The following is a 16,242-nucleotide window of genomic DNA, read 5'->3' as shown; positions in this document are numbered from 1 at the left end:
GACTCCTGCTTTGTGGACAGTGGGGAAGCTGAGGCTCTGCCGTACTGCCAATCAGTTCACACATTCGTATCAGCAGACTGACCAGCCGACTGAAGTGACAGACCCGATCTCTTCCCCCAGCACCAATCAACCCCTTAAGGAGAGAAAGGGGGGAAAATTAGCTGCCATAAAAACTGAATATTTTCAATAACGCGCAGTTAATGGACCAGCTGTCTGGTCATGATTTCCATTCCAGGGTCTGACATCCCAGAGTGTCTCAGAGCTGAAAAATAGCAATCTGTTTGGCAGAAATTGCAATGTTTAGATTTCAGGATGAAATAATTACGGGTATTTTTTTTCCTATCACTGTGGAGCAGATTCTTGAACTGTGTTGCCAAATCAGTAGAACATAATTCTGAGAAGGTTATGCCGAATGTGTCTGGTGCTCTGCTTAGGCTGTTACTCTAATTGCGTTGAATATGTGTCCAGCTCTGGTCTTAGAATACGAGGGACATTCTTACACCCCAGAATAGCTGCAAAGAGCAGCCAGGAGTTGATCCCTAGTCTTGTTAGATTGAATTGTGAGGGAAGCCTGACCATACTGGTCTCAATTCAAAGCAACATAGGACATAGGAGCAGGAGTAGGCCAATGAGCCTGCTCCACCATTCAACTAGATCATGACTCATCATCTACCTCAGTGCCATTTTCCCACACTATCCCCATATCCCTTGCTACCCTTAATAACTAGAAACCTATCCATCTCTGCTTTGAACTTACTCGATGACGGTAGAGAATTCCAAAGATTCACCGCCCTCTGAGTAAAGAAGTTCCTCCTCATCTCAGCCCTAAATAACCTACCTCTTACCCTGAGACTGTGTCTCCTGGTACTGGACGCCACCACCCCACCCCAGCCAGGGAATACAGGCCCAGCCTCCTCAATCTCTCCTCAGGACAATCTCACCATCCCAGGAATCAGCCTGGTGAACCTTTGTTGCACTCCCTCTATGAAAAGTATATCCTTCCTTAGGTAAGGAGACCAAAACCATATGCAATACTCCAGGTGTGGTCTCACCAAGACTCAATACAACTGCAGCAAGACTAATTACTCCTGTCCTCAAATCCTCTTGCGATAAAGGCCAACATACTATTTGCCCTTCTAATTGCTTGTTGCACCTGCGTATCAGCTTTCAGTGACTTGTGAACAAAGGCACTCGGGTATAGCATATGTCATAGCAATATCTGACATTAAACAAGATAGAAAAGTTAAATCCAGAGCACGATATCATTATGTCATGACACTGACACAAATACACGTTCAGACAGGTGGTCTGCCAATTTGGACTGATTTCAGGAAGAAATTCTTCACGCACAATGATCAATAATTTGAATAGATTTCTGGGTAAGATATTGGAGGCACGAACCTCAGCGATTCAGGGGTCAGCTTAACACAGTGATAAGCTTTGCTTTCCAACCAGATGATCTAAAGTGGCTTTCCTCAGCCATATTGATCCATGGAGAAAACTTCAAAATGGCTCTTGTTATAATTTATTATTGTTAACATTTGTTAACTGGCAACCCTAATTTAACTTCCCTTCAGGGCTTACCTTGTGGCTTAGTGAATTAAAGCACCCTGTGGAAGAAGACACTCTCCAGTTTGTTGCCCTATTTGTGGTGAGTTTGTTGATCCTTGGTCAGATGAAGGATGGAAACATTGGTCTGTGTAAAACCAAAGGAAGGAGTAGTCAAGGTTCTTGCCCCTGATCACAGTCAAGCAAACTCTGCTGCAAACGGCTGTGGGTATTGGGTAAGAGTAAACTCAGGAATGATTACTGCCACAGCCTTGGGCCTACCTCGAGAGGTTTGAAGATACCTGCAAGAGCTGATGGATGCCCATTCCCGAGGCTTAAACAGTCGAGTGTCAGAGAAATGTTAGCACTTTGGGGAATGCAGTTTCTTATATTTGGAGCAGATGCCCTCTGATGCCTTTATTATTTATAGGCTCTAAATTATGTTCAGATAAGATCCGCCATTTTTCTTATGAAACGAGAAGCATATCTCTGCCCTCACTCTCTCTATTTTCTATCACTTGATCCCTGGAACTGACAATGCTCCTTTAAGCAAAAATGTCAACCAGAGTCTAATGTTGTTTCCTTCAGTAAAAAAAAGAACAGGAAATATCATTCCCTTCATCCCTTATCTCTGTTACTTTCTATTTTTTCTCTGTTCCTTTCCTGTGGTTGTTACTGTCCAATTATTTTCTGTATGTGCATCCCTCCTCTTCTCTTGTTTTTCTCTCTATCTTTGTCTCGTGAGTCTTCAATCAGTTTTTGTCCGTTTTTCCTTCCGTCTTTCTGTCTTTTGTTCTATCTCTGTATTTCTACCTTTGTCGGCCTACTCATCGTCATCACCAGGCAGATGGCAAAGTTCCTCAGACTATCCTCCACACCTCTTAAGGCAGGGACTTGAACTCAGACTATCCATGGTTGCCTCTTCCATTGACTGTAGCAGCGACGAGCTTTGCAGGTTGTATTTTGCTGTTGGCTGTTTCAAGGATTTTGTTCATCCATCCTAAGATGGCATTTCCTCCAGTGAGGATCCCACTTCCCTCCTGCTGTCACTTATTCACCCAAAAGGCTTTGGCAGTTTCTGGATGTAGCCTAGTTTATTAACTGCCAACCAGCCCTCAGCATTGTCCAGTCACAGGTACTACTGTCTGCTGTCATTGTGTAGCAGCTTTTAACAGCTGACCTTACAATACTCTCTCTGTTATTCTGCAGTCTCTATTGCCCTCCTTTTTCTCTCTCATTTTTGCCTACACCCGGCACACTCCATGGTTCCAACATTTTCTAGACACTCTTAACTTCTCCGTTTCATTCCGCGGTCGGAATTTTCCAGCCTTCCTGCAGCGGGATTCCCTGCGATGAGGCCGGCCAGCCATTGAAATCTCCGTTCACATCGGCAGGACTAAAAGATCCCACCGGCTTGAAGGGCTGGAAAATTCCAGCCAGTGATTTATGTTTGTATCATTCCACTCGGTGTTTGCACCTGAATCAGTGTGCATGCTGCGTTAGAAACTCAAAGGCAGCCACTCCATCAACAGATGATCGTTGCTCTGTGTAAGTTGTTCCTCCGCTTTTGCAACCCCTAAGTCGTTACTTAGTGAGCACTTAGTAACTAGGCAAGATTTCGGACTTAACTGAGACCTGCATTGTGCATTGAGGCCTCCTTGTGGATGCTCTGTGATTAGAGGTTCCAAAACCTTTTCTAATATATTCTTTGTTGGGCTTTTGGGCCTTGAGCATTTGTTACCCGTTGCTAATTGCCCTTCAACTGAGTGGCTTACTAGGCTACTTCAGAGGTAAGAGTTGCTAACTCTCCATTTCTTTGAGCTTTTCTCTTTACCAGACATAAAAATATTGAAAGTGGGAGAAAAAGGCTGTTTGGTTGACAGTTGAACATCATCCAATTGGGTAATAAGTCTTTTTGCTCTCCAATTGGCATAGGAAGGCAGTGCATCACCAGGACAGATGTGCTGGCCCACTAATTGCTGGAGTAGGGGGGAAGTCATGTGATGAAACCTCCAGGAATACATTTCATCACAGTTGGCAACCCTTTTCAGAAGACAGTTAAGAGTGAACCACATTGTGGATCACATGTAGACCAGACTGGGTGTGGATGGCAAATTTCCATCCTCAAAGGGAATTGGTGAACCAGATGGGCTTTTACAGCAATTGATGATAGTTGTCATGTTGCCATCGTTACTAAGCTTTACCCTCCAGATTTATTAATTGAATTTAAATTCTACCAGCTGCCGTAGTAGGATTTGAACCCATGTCCCCAGAGCATCAGCCTGAACTTCTGGATTACTGGTTCAGTGAGATTACTATTACACCACCATTTCCCATAGCTGGCTTCAACCCTTCTAATACTCACTGCCTCGGTGATATGCCTGAGAAATGGTTTGCAGGGCTAGACCCTGAATGTCTGCCACTGCTTGTGGAACTGCTGCATTATATAAATCACTGCCATCTGGAGAGGACAGGAGGAAATAGTTTGGCATCATTAAAATCCCCTAACATAGAGTGTGTTACTGTACTTTTAGCTTTATTAACTAACAACCATTGTAGGTGATGCCAATATTGGTAACTGGCACTAATTGACAACATTGCTCTTCTCAGTTAGCTAGATACTAACGGTTGAAATAACTTTTAACTGTGTCAAGGTACATTTATTTCTGCACTAGGGCCACATACAATAGATGGTTAGCAAGTTGATCGCACAGTTGTCAAAAAATTACTACTCTACGGGGAATAAAAGTAATTGTACAGAATTGTTCAAGTTTCATACAGCATAAGTAATTGGTTTGACATATTTTGAAGAAAGATTGAAATAAAATAAATTCCAAATATATTAAGCCAGTCCTGTGGTTGTCAGTTCTCCCAGCTATGTCTGCCCATTCTTAGCACCTTTATTCTTTGTGTCCGTCCTAATTCTCTCAATGCTGCTTATCTGACCTCCAACTCTACTAATTATGTGACAACCCTACCCCTTCTGTTCATTCTAACTAGTCTTCCTTCTACTGCTTATGTCGATATGCTCTTCCCCTTCCCGATGTTTGTGCGTCATTGCTCTCTGCCCCTCTGCCTTTTCTGTTCCTTCCCTATCTTTCCTTGGACATTTGTGCCTGTCCTTTCTTCTCCTCTGCCCCCCCCCCCCCCCCAATTCCCCTCAAGTATTTGTGTTGATCCCTTCCTTATAGGTACCCCACTGGAGTTACTTCAAAATATGTGCCCCAGGGACCACGAAGATAGCATTTCTGACATACCAGCCCTCAGTGCAGTTGCCTCCATCAGTACACACTTGTGTCTCCCTACATATGGAAGAAAAGCATTCAGTTTGCAAGATCTCTCATTCATGATAAATTAAAAAAAGATTTCTCATCTGCTGTAATTACATTAAACAAGATTCAATAAGTTGAACACATGCTAGGATCCATTTCTTGGAGTGCCCATAGCAACCTGGAGGTTATTATTCAACAATAAGTCTTCAGATTAATTGCTACTATTTATTTGTGGTTGAATGGTTGCATATTACTGGGCTACTTCTCACACCAGTTGACTCTCAGCTAATTTATTTTCTGATATAATCACAGCATGAGACAGTTGAATCAAGAGAAAAAATTACTTGTACTTTGCTATGACCGCTTCACCATTAACAGTGCAGTGTGGCCCCGGGTTCTGTACCATTCTGACTTGAGCATTATCATTACCACAGAAATTTACGATTATATGGCCCTTTGGCTATGGAAATCATCCCAAAATGAATCACAGGGGCACGTTCAAAGAGAAGGGTGCTGAGATGGAGGAGGGGCCAAAAACCAGAGTATTAGAAAGATTGTAGACTTACTGTACTGGGTGGGGTTTGAGCTTAGTTACAAATCAAGTGCTTTATACTAGTTATTAAAAGCTGTGGGTAGATAATAGCCTATACCTGACTATACCAGAAAGTAGCCCAATGATTTGCCACACGCAGCCACAGATGAATAGCGTATAAATGTTTCATCTGCTTGTGTGACATTCTTGTATCCACTATTGCAATAGTTGATGTGTCCTGTTTTGTTAAATAATTTAAATAATTAACAGCTTTATACAGCATTTAGCATGTTAAACCTTCCTGTATGACCACTGAAAATAGTAACTTCTGGGCTAATACCATTGATTCACGGTCTTAACACCTGTTGGCCCTTCTAATTCTGCTTCCCTGAATGCCACGCACGTACTTTACAATTTTATGATCTTCGCTATCTGTCTTGACTGTACTGTTACATAATGGAAGAAAACTGAATTAAATGAAAGCTTTATTGAAAGTACAGCACTGTAGCTTCTTGAGCACATTTACAGTTAGTGGTGATGTAGCTCAGTTTATACTTTGAGCAGTCTTATCACAAGAGGAAGAAAAATATGATAATATCTGAACTCCCATGCCCCAAACCCTCATGCTTTCAGTGTGACTCTTAACAGGTCAAGTAAAGTGCGTTGGGGGAGGATGTCAGAGTTGGAAGAATATGCATATATAGCAACAGTTTCAGTCAGGAGCAGACCTTTAGTCATTTAGCCACATTATTTCCATGGTGTATTTCTAGTGATCCTCGATATCATTTGTTGACAAGAAACTTTTATAGTTCCTCTTGAAACACATTAAAAGAACAAAGCTTCTTGTTCCATCACCTACACAGGTTATCCATTCCACAAATTTGCCACACTTTTTAATTCAAAGAAAAAGCTCCTCCTCCATTTCCCATTTTGTTTCGGTGTGCTAATGTTAACTCCAATAATTGTACATAAGGGAAGAATGAGTCTGATGCTGGTCTTTTACCTCCAAGCAGGTTTATTCTTCAGCCAGCTCGACAGAGTGACTGACTGACAGACAGACAGACAGACAGAACCCCCCCCCACCCCCCCACCCGGGGTGTTACAGCTGTACTCATTTATGGGTGAGCCGATGTCCATTACCTGTTTTAACAATGCAATTGTCTTAACAATGTAATTGCCAATTAACAAGATGATTGTTATTAGAATTACCTGGAAAAACTCAGCAGGTCTGGCAGCATCGGCGGAGAAGAAAAGAGTTGACGTTTCGAGTCCTCATGACCCTTCGACAGAACTAGTTCTGTCGAAGGGTCATGAGGATTCGAAACGTCAACTCTTTTCTTCTCCGCCGATGCTGCCAGACCTGCTGAGTTTTTCCAGGTAATTCTGTTTTTGTTTTGGATTTCCAGCATCCGCAGTTTTTTTGTTTTTATGATTGTTATTAGACCTTGACAATGTAATTACTGATACATTGACACATAGTTTGTAAGTTTGACCCTCTTGTGTTTAAAGTGAACCTACTGCTGCCACCCTCTCCAACTTGTAGGTGCACCTTGCCTCTTAGCCCACGTCAAGCGCACACTGCAAGGCTTTCAAAATTGAGCTATATTGCCGACTTACAAGGAGAAATTTTTAAGTACATTTGCAGGTGAAATGCATGGTTTTCAGTGAATAGGATCATGTTTGTGAACTGACAACACTGAAAATGTTTAGTCAGCCTAAAATCCCTTGGCACCAGCCCATAGACAGATGGATTCTGGCTGCTGCAACAACTATATTTCACACTGATAAAACTCGTTTGAACTGCTGCTGGCAAGATTATTTATGTCGTGCTTTCAATTTTGCAGCAAATGAAGACAATGTGAAAAGAAAAGATTGGGACAACGGTGGGATCTGGAACTATTTTCTCCGTCTAGTCCCTGATCATCTGATAGTGGAGGTAAAATATTCACCCTTTGAGGTGCTTTCAATGCTTACGCTTTGTAAAATCCAATTGCAAAATTTCTGTAAGACTTGCTTTAGAAACTTCAGAGATTCTTCTTCAAGGCCAGCGTCAATATGATGAAGCGGACATTTTTGTGCTTGGGAAGTTCACAAAAAAGGTGCATGTTTATTGTCACCATTTTCCAAATCATTTAGAAAGTGCCTCAAATGTATTTATAACTGGAGATGGATACAAAGAAAATAGAAATATCTGAGGTAAGGGCCATTTTGAAAGTGGTAACCGTAGTCAACCATTTTGGGAAGAATTAAATGCTTCTTGCATTGTGTACAGTATATTGTGATGAATGGTTTTTGTTTGGACTAGTCCATACAAAGCAAAATGCACAAAAGGAAAGCCCTAAGTGTGACCTGAAACAAAATTTTTAAAACTGCACAGTTCAGCAAGAATGTTGCCCCAAGTGTTATGAGCTAAGGTTGACGGAGAATGTGGGGTGGGGGGAGGGTGCTGGTGGAGTGAAAAAACAAGCACGGCTTAATTCTTTCTCCTTGACTGTGTTACAGACAGTAGGGGGTTTAATTTAAACAGTGCTAGTTTCTCTCTCACCACCGGTCTGTGAACAGAAAAGTGTTTTGATTTGCTTCCCCCTTTATAAGCGGTGGCATATTTCCCAACCCCTCGGTTTTGGGGTGATTCAATTTCTATTAATAACCCCACAGCAAACTAGAGATAGGATGAGCTCCAAAGGGTTGGTTTATTTGCGCATACTCAAAATGAGGGAGGAAGGTCGCAATATTGCCTCATTTGCATTCATACAATAAAAGAGGGGTAGAAAAAGGAAAGGGTAGAGATCACGTGGGTTCCAGAGCTCAGAATCAAAGTCCAAGAGGTATTCCTTCACAGGGGTCGGTGGGTTGAAAACCAGTGCTGGATAATTCACTTCTCCGGTGCAGTTGACTTCACACGATGAGTTAGGCATGCAGAGATGAATCCGTCTTGTAAGCGATGGTATAGAATTTCCAGTAGAAGCAGTACAGATGGTGCCAGGAGCCCAACCTGGGCCAGAGCTCTTGTTTGTGATGCTGTTAGTTAGATGGTAAAATGGCATACTGAGACTGTGCAGTGCAGCAAGGCAATATGACTGGTTCCACAAACCAGAGACCACAGGTCACATAACTCCCACCTCTCCACACTGTATTTGACAAAGGGTGTGTATCCCTCATCTGGGTCCCTGAGACCGTGGGATTTCTCAACCATAAAGAATTGAAAATAGGGTTGTGAGGCCCTTTGTCTTAACAGACAAGCAGGCTGCTGTTGTCCAGTTGGGGTTATGAAATGCGGATAATCTTTGTGTAGCTCTCTTTGAATTTGGCCTGTGCAGCCCACAATATGCCAGTAGTGGCGGTTCAGAGATAATGATCTGTGAGTTTCTTTGGCACTGTCAGGTAGCTCCTTTTGTTCGAGGGTCACAGGCAGACATAGATTCGGCCATGTTCTGTCTTTATCCAGTTTTACATTTTTAGAGATAGCAATGAGCATGCCTCCAAATATTTTATAAGAAAAACATACAGGGTGAGGTCTTAGGCTCTCACAGCTGGATTATGATTCCTTGCACGCAAGAGTTCTCAATCTTGGCGACGCTGTCACACAGTGAGTTGGAGGGTAAGTCATGAAGGCTGACCTGGCAATGCCTTTAGATTGGTTGCTTGTTTATTTTAAGCCTCGTGGAACTATTCAAAATGTGCGGCTCCACACATTATAACCTTATCTTGAAGTCAGAATTGTAAACTCCTGATGAAATGGCTTTTACAAATAGTGTCATTGTGATAAACAAGCTAGCTTAAGCACTGTGAACGCAGAGCAAATGCGGGAAATCTTAGTAATCCTTAGTTCAAATAGATTCATTCTTTGAGAAGATGTGACAAGCAGTGCTGGCCAGAGATCTCCACTGGAACTTCAGCTTTACCCAAACCCATTAATATAGATGTGGTGAAAATGAATAGAGTCATTTATACTGATTTAAGGGCAACACTAAGTTAGGAGATAGGGCAGGCTGTGTGCATGGGAGCGGGAAGTTACAAAGAGGCAGAGAGAGATTAAATAAATGGGCAAAGCTATGGAAGGTGGAGTTGAATGTGGGGAAATATGAGGAACTCCACTTTGGACCTGAGAATGACGAATAGAATGTTTTCTTAATGGGAAGAGGTCAGAAGCAAGGAAATTAAGGTGTCCATTGGCGCAAAATTGCTAAAAGCTTGGGCACAGGTATATAAAGCTATCAAAAAAGCTAGTGCAATATTGGGCTTTATTGCAAGTGAGTTGGAATGAAAAAACTGAGGAAATTATGTTTCAGTAGCGCAGAACCTTGGGCAGGCCCCGTGTTGAGAACTGCATTCAGTTTTGTTCACTGAATCACAGGAAAGACATGTTAGCCTCAGAATAGATACAGCACAGATTCAACAAAAAAAAAAGTTGCCAGGGTTTTAAGGGTCACCCTGTAGGGTTGATTTGCATAAAAGTTGTATTCCCTTGTGTTTAGAAGGCTGAAAGGTGACCTAGAATCCGAGGCTTTGATACTTACCGAGACGTGATCTTGGACTGGGAGGAAGGAGTTACAGTTTCCCTGTGTGCCTTGGAGTTTTAACAAGGTGGGCTTAGTGCATGGGGGTGGGAATGAGCGAGCAGAGACATCATGGAGCTGGCAGCGGAGACGCCATGAGGAAGGTTGGTGATTGCCGAGGGGTCAAAGTGGTGGGGGTAAAAGACCGGGGAGGTTGGTGATCATGCAGTGGGGAGGGGAGATCCCGATCAGGCAGATTGTGATGGCAGGGGAGAGGTGTTGGTTCACAAAATTAGCTTGCTAAACCTGGAGGAAGCACTCCTGCTCCTCCTGGCGTGGCCCACAAGCAGTGCTGTAAAGGCACTAACATGATTCTGCCCTTCTTGCCTCATTTTGCCCACCAGCTTACTACCCAGCCAAAAGCTTTTGAAAATATTAATCTCAGAGGGTAAAGTAAAGGCCTCAAAAGGATTGACTCGCCTCCTGAGGACCCTTTGGACCGCTGCCATTATAACTGGATGGAAGTGGGAAGGTGAAGTGGGTTGAGTTTGTGTTGAGATTTTAAAAAATTCATTCGTGGGATGTGGGCATCGCTGGCTGGGCCAGCATTTATTGCCCACCCCTAATGTTCCATTGGGAAGGTGGTGGTGAGCTGCCTTCTTGAACCGCTGCAGGTCATGTGGTGTAGGTACACCCACAGTGCTGATAGGGAAGGAATTCCAGGATTTTGCCCCAGTGACAGTGAAGGAATGGCGATATATTTCCAAGTCAGGATGGTGAGTGGCTTGGAGGGGGACTTCCAGGTGGTGGTGTTCCCATGCATTTGCTGCCCTTGCCCTTCTAGATGATAGCGGTCGTGGCTTTGGAAGGTGCTGCCTAAGGAGCCTTGGTGACTTCCTGTAGTGCATCTTATAGATGGTACACACTGCTGCTACTGCATCGGTGGTGGAGGGAGTGAATGTTTGTGGTTGGGGTACCAATCAAGTGGGCTGCTTTATCCTGGATGGTATTGAGCCTTTTGAGTGCTGTGAGAGCTGCACTCGTCCAGACAAGCGGAGAATATTCCATCACATTCCTGATTTGTGCCTTGTAGATGGTGTTCAGGCTTTGGGGAGTCACTGCACGATTCCTTGCCTCTGACCTGCTCTTGAAGCCACAGTGTTTATATGGCTAGTCCAGTTCAGTTTCTGGTCAATGGTTAACCATCCCAGGATGTTGATAATGGGGGATTCAGTGATGATAATGCCATTGAACGCTGAGGGACGATGATTAGGTTCTCTCTTGTTGGAGATGGTCAATGCCCAGCACTTATGTGGCGCAAATGTTACTTGCCACTTGCCATCCCAAGCCTGGATATTGTCCAGGTCTTGCTGCATTTGGACATGGACTACTTTAGTATCTGGGGAGTTGTGAATGGTGCTGAATATTGTGCAATGATCAGCGAACATCCCCACTTCTGACATTATGATGAAAGGAAGATCATTGATGAAGCAGCTGAAGATTGTGGGGCCGAGGACACTCCCCTGAGGAACTCCTGCAGTGATGTCCTGGAGCTGAGATGATTGACCTCCAACAACCACAACTATCTTTCCTTATGCTAGGTATGACTCTAACCAGCAGAGTTTCCCCCCTGATTCCCATTGACTCCAGTTTTGCTAGGGCTCCTTGATGCCACACTCGGTCGAATGCTGTCTTGATGTCAAAGGCAGTTACTCTCACCTCAGCTTTGCAGTTCAGTTCTTTTGTTTGTCCAGGTTGTAATGGGGTCAGGAGCAGAGAGGGGGGGGGGGTGTGAAGAATGTAGAACCAGAAACCTTAAACTTAAAATGAGATCCACATCACTTTTACACACAGGTAATGGGAATTTGCCATAAAAGGCTGAGGATGCTGGGTCAAATTAAATTTCAAAGACCGAGATTGGTCGATCTTTGCAGAGATATATCTGCACTCATGAGATATCTGCGCTCTTATGCATCCCCAATTTTAATTGCTCCACCATTGATGGCCATGCCTTCAGCCCCCTAGACCCCCAGCTCTGGCATTCCCTCCCTACACCTCTCCACCTCACTTTTTACCTTTAAGACATTCCTTAAGACCCAACTGTTTCACTAAGCTTTTGATCACTTGACTTAACATCTCCTTGTGTGGCTTGGTGAAGTATTTTGTTTTATAATGCTCGTGAGAAGCATTTTGGTGTCGTGACCTCCTATGGTCTGCTGCCCCCTTATTTGTTGAGGGTCTTGAAGTAGACTTCAAGGGATCTGTCTCCACGTTATCTATGTTAAGCAAGACATTGAGGCTGACGATCGAACGCACTTAGATGAAGTTTATTACGAGCAACAACTATATACAGCTCTGCACAGGCCTTGACCTAGCCTGAGTCCTACCAGTTACAGAGGCTAATTACTTGACTATATGTCTGACTCGTAAGGTATACATAAAGTCTTACTGATGCAGAGTCACAGACAGTAGTGAATGTCTGCAGTAGAGATCACAGGTAATCGTGACCATCTAATGTGGAGGCTGTATCTTTTATCCTCCACACATGTTGATGTCATAGTGATGTCACTGTGCAGCTTCTTAAAGGTCCATGTCATTGGGCTGCATTGGCATGCATACAATATCACAACACTCGGGACATTTTATGATGCTAAAGGTGCTATATGAGTTATAGAATTTTATTCAACAGCTTACAGTAACAAAGAATATGGAGAAAAGGCAGGTAAATGGTGTTATGATGTGTTTAGGTCATTATCTAATTGACTGCTGGAACAGGTATGGCAGTATTGAACAGTTGGACACACAGTTCACCATAAAGAATATTGTATTGGATACTTAGCAGCAATGTTAGTGTCCGAGAAGAGAAGGGGCGGTCACTTGTGAGATGATGACCACAGACACAATTCTTTCCTGCACAAGTCTGAGGTTGAGAGAGATATCGCCCATTGCCTCTACCCCTACATCAACTGCAATATAGCTTCTGAACATTTCTCCAGTGATAACTAGCAGTTTCTCCCTGTACTGTTGCATTTCATCCAAACTGCCTGAAGATTGAACTCATTGAAGTTTTGAACTTATCTTTTCTCTCCAATTTGAAAATAGAGCTCCCTTCCTTGGGTGTCTCTGCCTGCCCTCAGTCGAAGATGTTCTGTAATACTGTCATGCAATCTCAGATGTGACATTTGAAGTCACTAACTGACATGGTATTTAGTCTCGCTGAAGGTTCACCACTTATCGACGATTCTGCATGCTTGCTGCTGACAGTTTAAAGTGAGTGCTAATCTTTAAAGGTTGTAACTGAAGTTTCTCGCTCCTCACACATTGCTCTCACGTTAACTGGGAACTATGCTATACCAACTCCAGTGAGGCTGCCAATGAATCCGTCCTGTGAATTACAATGGAGCCAATGCTGGACTTAGATCGGTCAGCTTAATTAGCACTTCAGTCGCATTTCCAGAGATTGGGAAGTGTTAATGTCAAAGGGACCTGGATGTCCTTGTTCATAAGGCACTAAAAGCTACCATGCAGGTGCAACGGGGAGGTGGTGGCATTGTGGTATTGTCACTGGACTAGTGATCCAGAGACCCAGGGTAATGCTCTGGGTACCTGGGTTCGAATTTGAGTTCAATAAAAAATCTGGAATTAAAAATCTAATGATGACCATGAAACCATTGTCGATTAGTGTAAAAACCCATCTGGTTCACTAAAGCCCTTTAGGGAAGGAAATCTGCCGCCCTTACCTGGCCTGACTTACATGTGACTCCAGATTCCAGTGTGACTGACTCCTGAATGCCCTCTGAAATAGCCTAGCAAGCCATTGGTTCTCAAGGGCAAGTAGGAATGGGCAATAAATGCTGGCCTAGCTAGCGACGCCCCCATCCCATGAACAAATGAATAAAGAACAAGCAATTGGAAAGGCAAATGGTATGTTGGCCTTTATTAAAGGTGGATTTGAGTACAGGAGCAAAGGTGTTTTGCTGCAGTTGTATAGAACCTTGGTGAGACCACACCAGGGAGAATTGTGTACAGTTTGGGCCTCCTTATTTCGGAAGGGTATACTTGCCACAGAGGGAGTACAACGCAGGTTCACCAGACTTATTCCTGTGATGGCAGGATTATCCTGTGAGGAGAGTTTGAGGAGACTGGGTTTGTATTTTCTAGACTTCAGAAGAGCGTGAGGGGATCTCATTGAAACATACAAAATTCTTAAGGGTTTGACATGGTAGATGCAGGATGGATGTTTCCCTTGGCTGGGGGCCGGGAGGGAGGCCTAGAACCAGGGGATATAGTCTCAGATTAAGCGGTAGGCCATTTGGGACTGAAATGAAGAGGAATTTCTTCACTCAGAAGGTGGTGACTCTTTGGAATTCTCTGCCCAGGAGGTTCAGTCTATGAGTATATTCAAGATCGAGATCAATAGATTTCTATATAATAAACATATCAAGGGATATGGGGATAGTGCAGGGAAAATGGTATTGAGGTAGAAGATCAACTATGGTCTAATTGAATGGCAGAGCAGGTTTGAGGGGCTGAATGGCCTACTCCTGTTCCTATTTCCTATGTTTCTATTTCTTTTCAGAAATTGGTTCCCTCCAATTTTGGGGCACCTGTTGTGTGTATGCCAGTATATTTCAATTTTGTCCCATTTTAGAATTGGCGTCAGTACCTCTGGGGTAGGGAGGGGAAGCAGTTAGCAGAGTTTCTACTTTGCAATGCTGTCCAATGACGTATGAGCCTGCCTGTACTGGCTGTCAATTTCTCGACCAGTGATTTGGTTGATATTATGGGCTGGACTTTCCTCTGAAACACTTTCCCCACTGGAGTTGGCTACATCTGCCTGTAGTAGCGATTCCCTCACCTTACACCCAAACTGATACTTCAGTGCCAAGATTCTTGTTTGAATGAGGGACGACAATTTTAGTTCTAGACATTTGGGGGCCGGGTGGGAGCCTATTCCTGCCATCTCCAGTTTCCCAACCCCCCCATTGATTTATGAGACCTTATAGTGGAGGGAGTGCCACTTCTCATCGTCATGGCTCAGAGAATAAGAGACAGCTGCTGACGCAGCCCACACAAGTGTAACCCAATGCTTCAAAGACTTGGACAACCTAAAGCAGACACCTCGAAGCGGTGGATAAGTACCACCAACTTTGTCTTTGCAAGATCTTTGCAAAACCTAGTGGCAAGAAAGCCTAACAACAGCGTCCTCTCTCAAGTCAATTTACCCAGGATTATTTTATTCATTCATGGGATGTGGGCGTCGCTGGCTAGGCCAGGACTTATTGCCCATTCCTAATTGCCCTTGTTCAGAGGGCATTTAAGAGCCAACCACATTGCAGTGGGTCTGGAGTCACATGTAGGTCAGATCAGGTAGGGACAGCAGATTTCCTTCCCTAAAGATGTTAGTGAACCAGTTGGGTTTTTATGAGAATCAGCAATGGTTTCGTGGTCATCAGGCTTTTTTGATTCCAGATTTTTATTGCATTCAAATTCTAATTCGGACTGGGTCCCCAAAGCATTACCCTGGGTCTCTGGAATCTTAGTCCAGTAACAATACCTCTATGCCACTGCCTCCCCTGAAGGTGCTGATCACTTATAAACAGCTCCACTGGGCAGGACATGTCGTTCTATGCCTGATACCAAACTCCTGAAGCAACTGTTTTGCTTGGAACTCAGTTGCGCAGGAGACTCCCAGGAGGGGAGTGGAAAAGCTTCAGGGATGTCCTCAAAGTATCCCTGAAGCGGTCAAACAGACGCATAAGAGAAGCTGGCTTGTGACCGACCAAAATGGAGAAGGCTCATTCAGGAAGGCACTGAACACATCAAGAGGCTTTGTCAGAGGCGTACAGAAGTGAAGCTGAGGGTGTTGAAGGGTGTGCACAAACATCCAAACAACCCATCTACCCAACCCTCCAATCACCACCTGCCGCACATGTGACAGAGGCTGCAGATCGCGCATTGGGCTTATCAGCCACCTCAGACCCCACTAAACCGGAGTGGGGTCAAGTCATCCTCAATCGTGAGGAACTTCCTAAGAAAGATGAACCCAACACTAGCAGGGTGTTGAAACAAAAACGGAAAACGCTGGAAAAACTCAGCAGGTTTAGCAGCATCTGTGGAGAGAGAAACAGAGATAACGTTTCGAGTCTGTATGACCCTTCAGAGCTCTGAAGATGGGTCCTAAGGACTCGAAACATTAACTCTGTTTCTCTCTCCACAGTTGCTACCAGACCTGCTGAGTTTTTCCAGCGTGTTCTGTTTTTGTTTCTGATTTCCAGCATCTGCAGTATTTTGCTTTTATACCAGCCGGGTGTTTACAGCAGAGGAAGCTTTGGGCAGGGGGATGTATTGGGGATTTGTTATATAACAAGTTACATTTTTTTTAATGACA

General features: G+C 43.8%; 1 protein-coding gene across 6 annotated transcripts in view; it reads left to right on the top strand.

The window, feature by feature from the left end:
• Window positions 1–16,242, top strand: part of LOC121292720 (alpha-(1,6)-fucosyltransferase) — a 748,838-nt gene that overhangs the window by 222,985 nt on the left and 509,611 nt on the right. For 5 of the 6 annotated variants that reach the window (XM_041215043.1, XM_041215035.1, XM_041215036.1 and 2 more), the window contains one exon: window positions 7,197–7,288. The gene's annotated coding sequence lies outside the window, so the exon portion shown is untranslated. Of the gene's footprint in view, window positions 1–6,454; window positions 6,474–7,196; window positions 7,289–16,242 lie in introns of those variants that run through there. The other variant, XM_041215040.1, reaches the window with a different exon arrangement.

This window comes from Carcharodon carcharias, chromosome 20, assembly GCF_017639515.1.
Source record: "Carcharodon carcharias isolate sCarCar2 chromosome 20, sCarCar2.pri, whole genome shotgun sequence".
Lineage (NCBI taxonomy): Eukaryota > Metazoa > Chordata > Chondrichthyes > Lamniformes > Lamnidae > Carcharodon > Carcharodon carcharias.
Note: the sequence above shows the minus strand (reverse complement) of the source record. Positions and strands in the feature narration are given on the sequence as shown.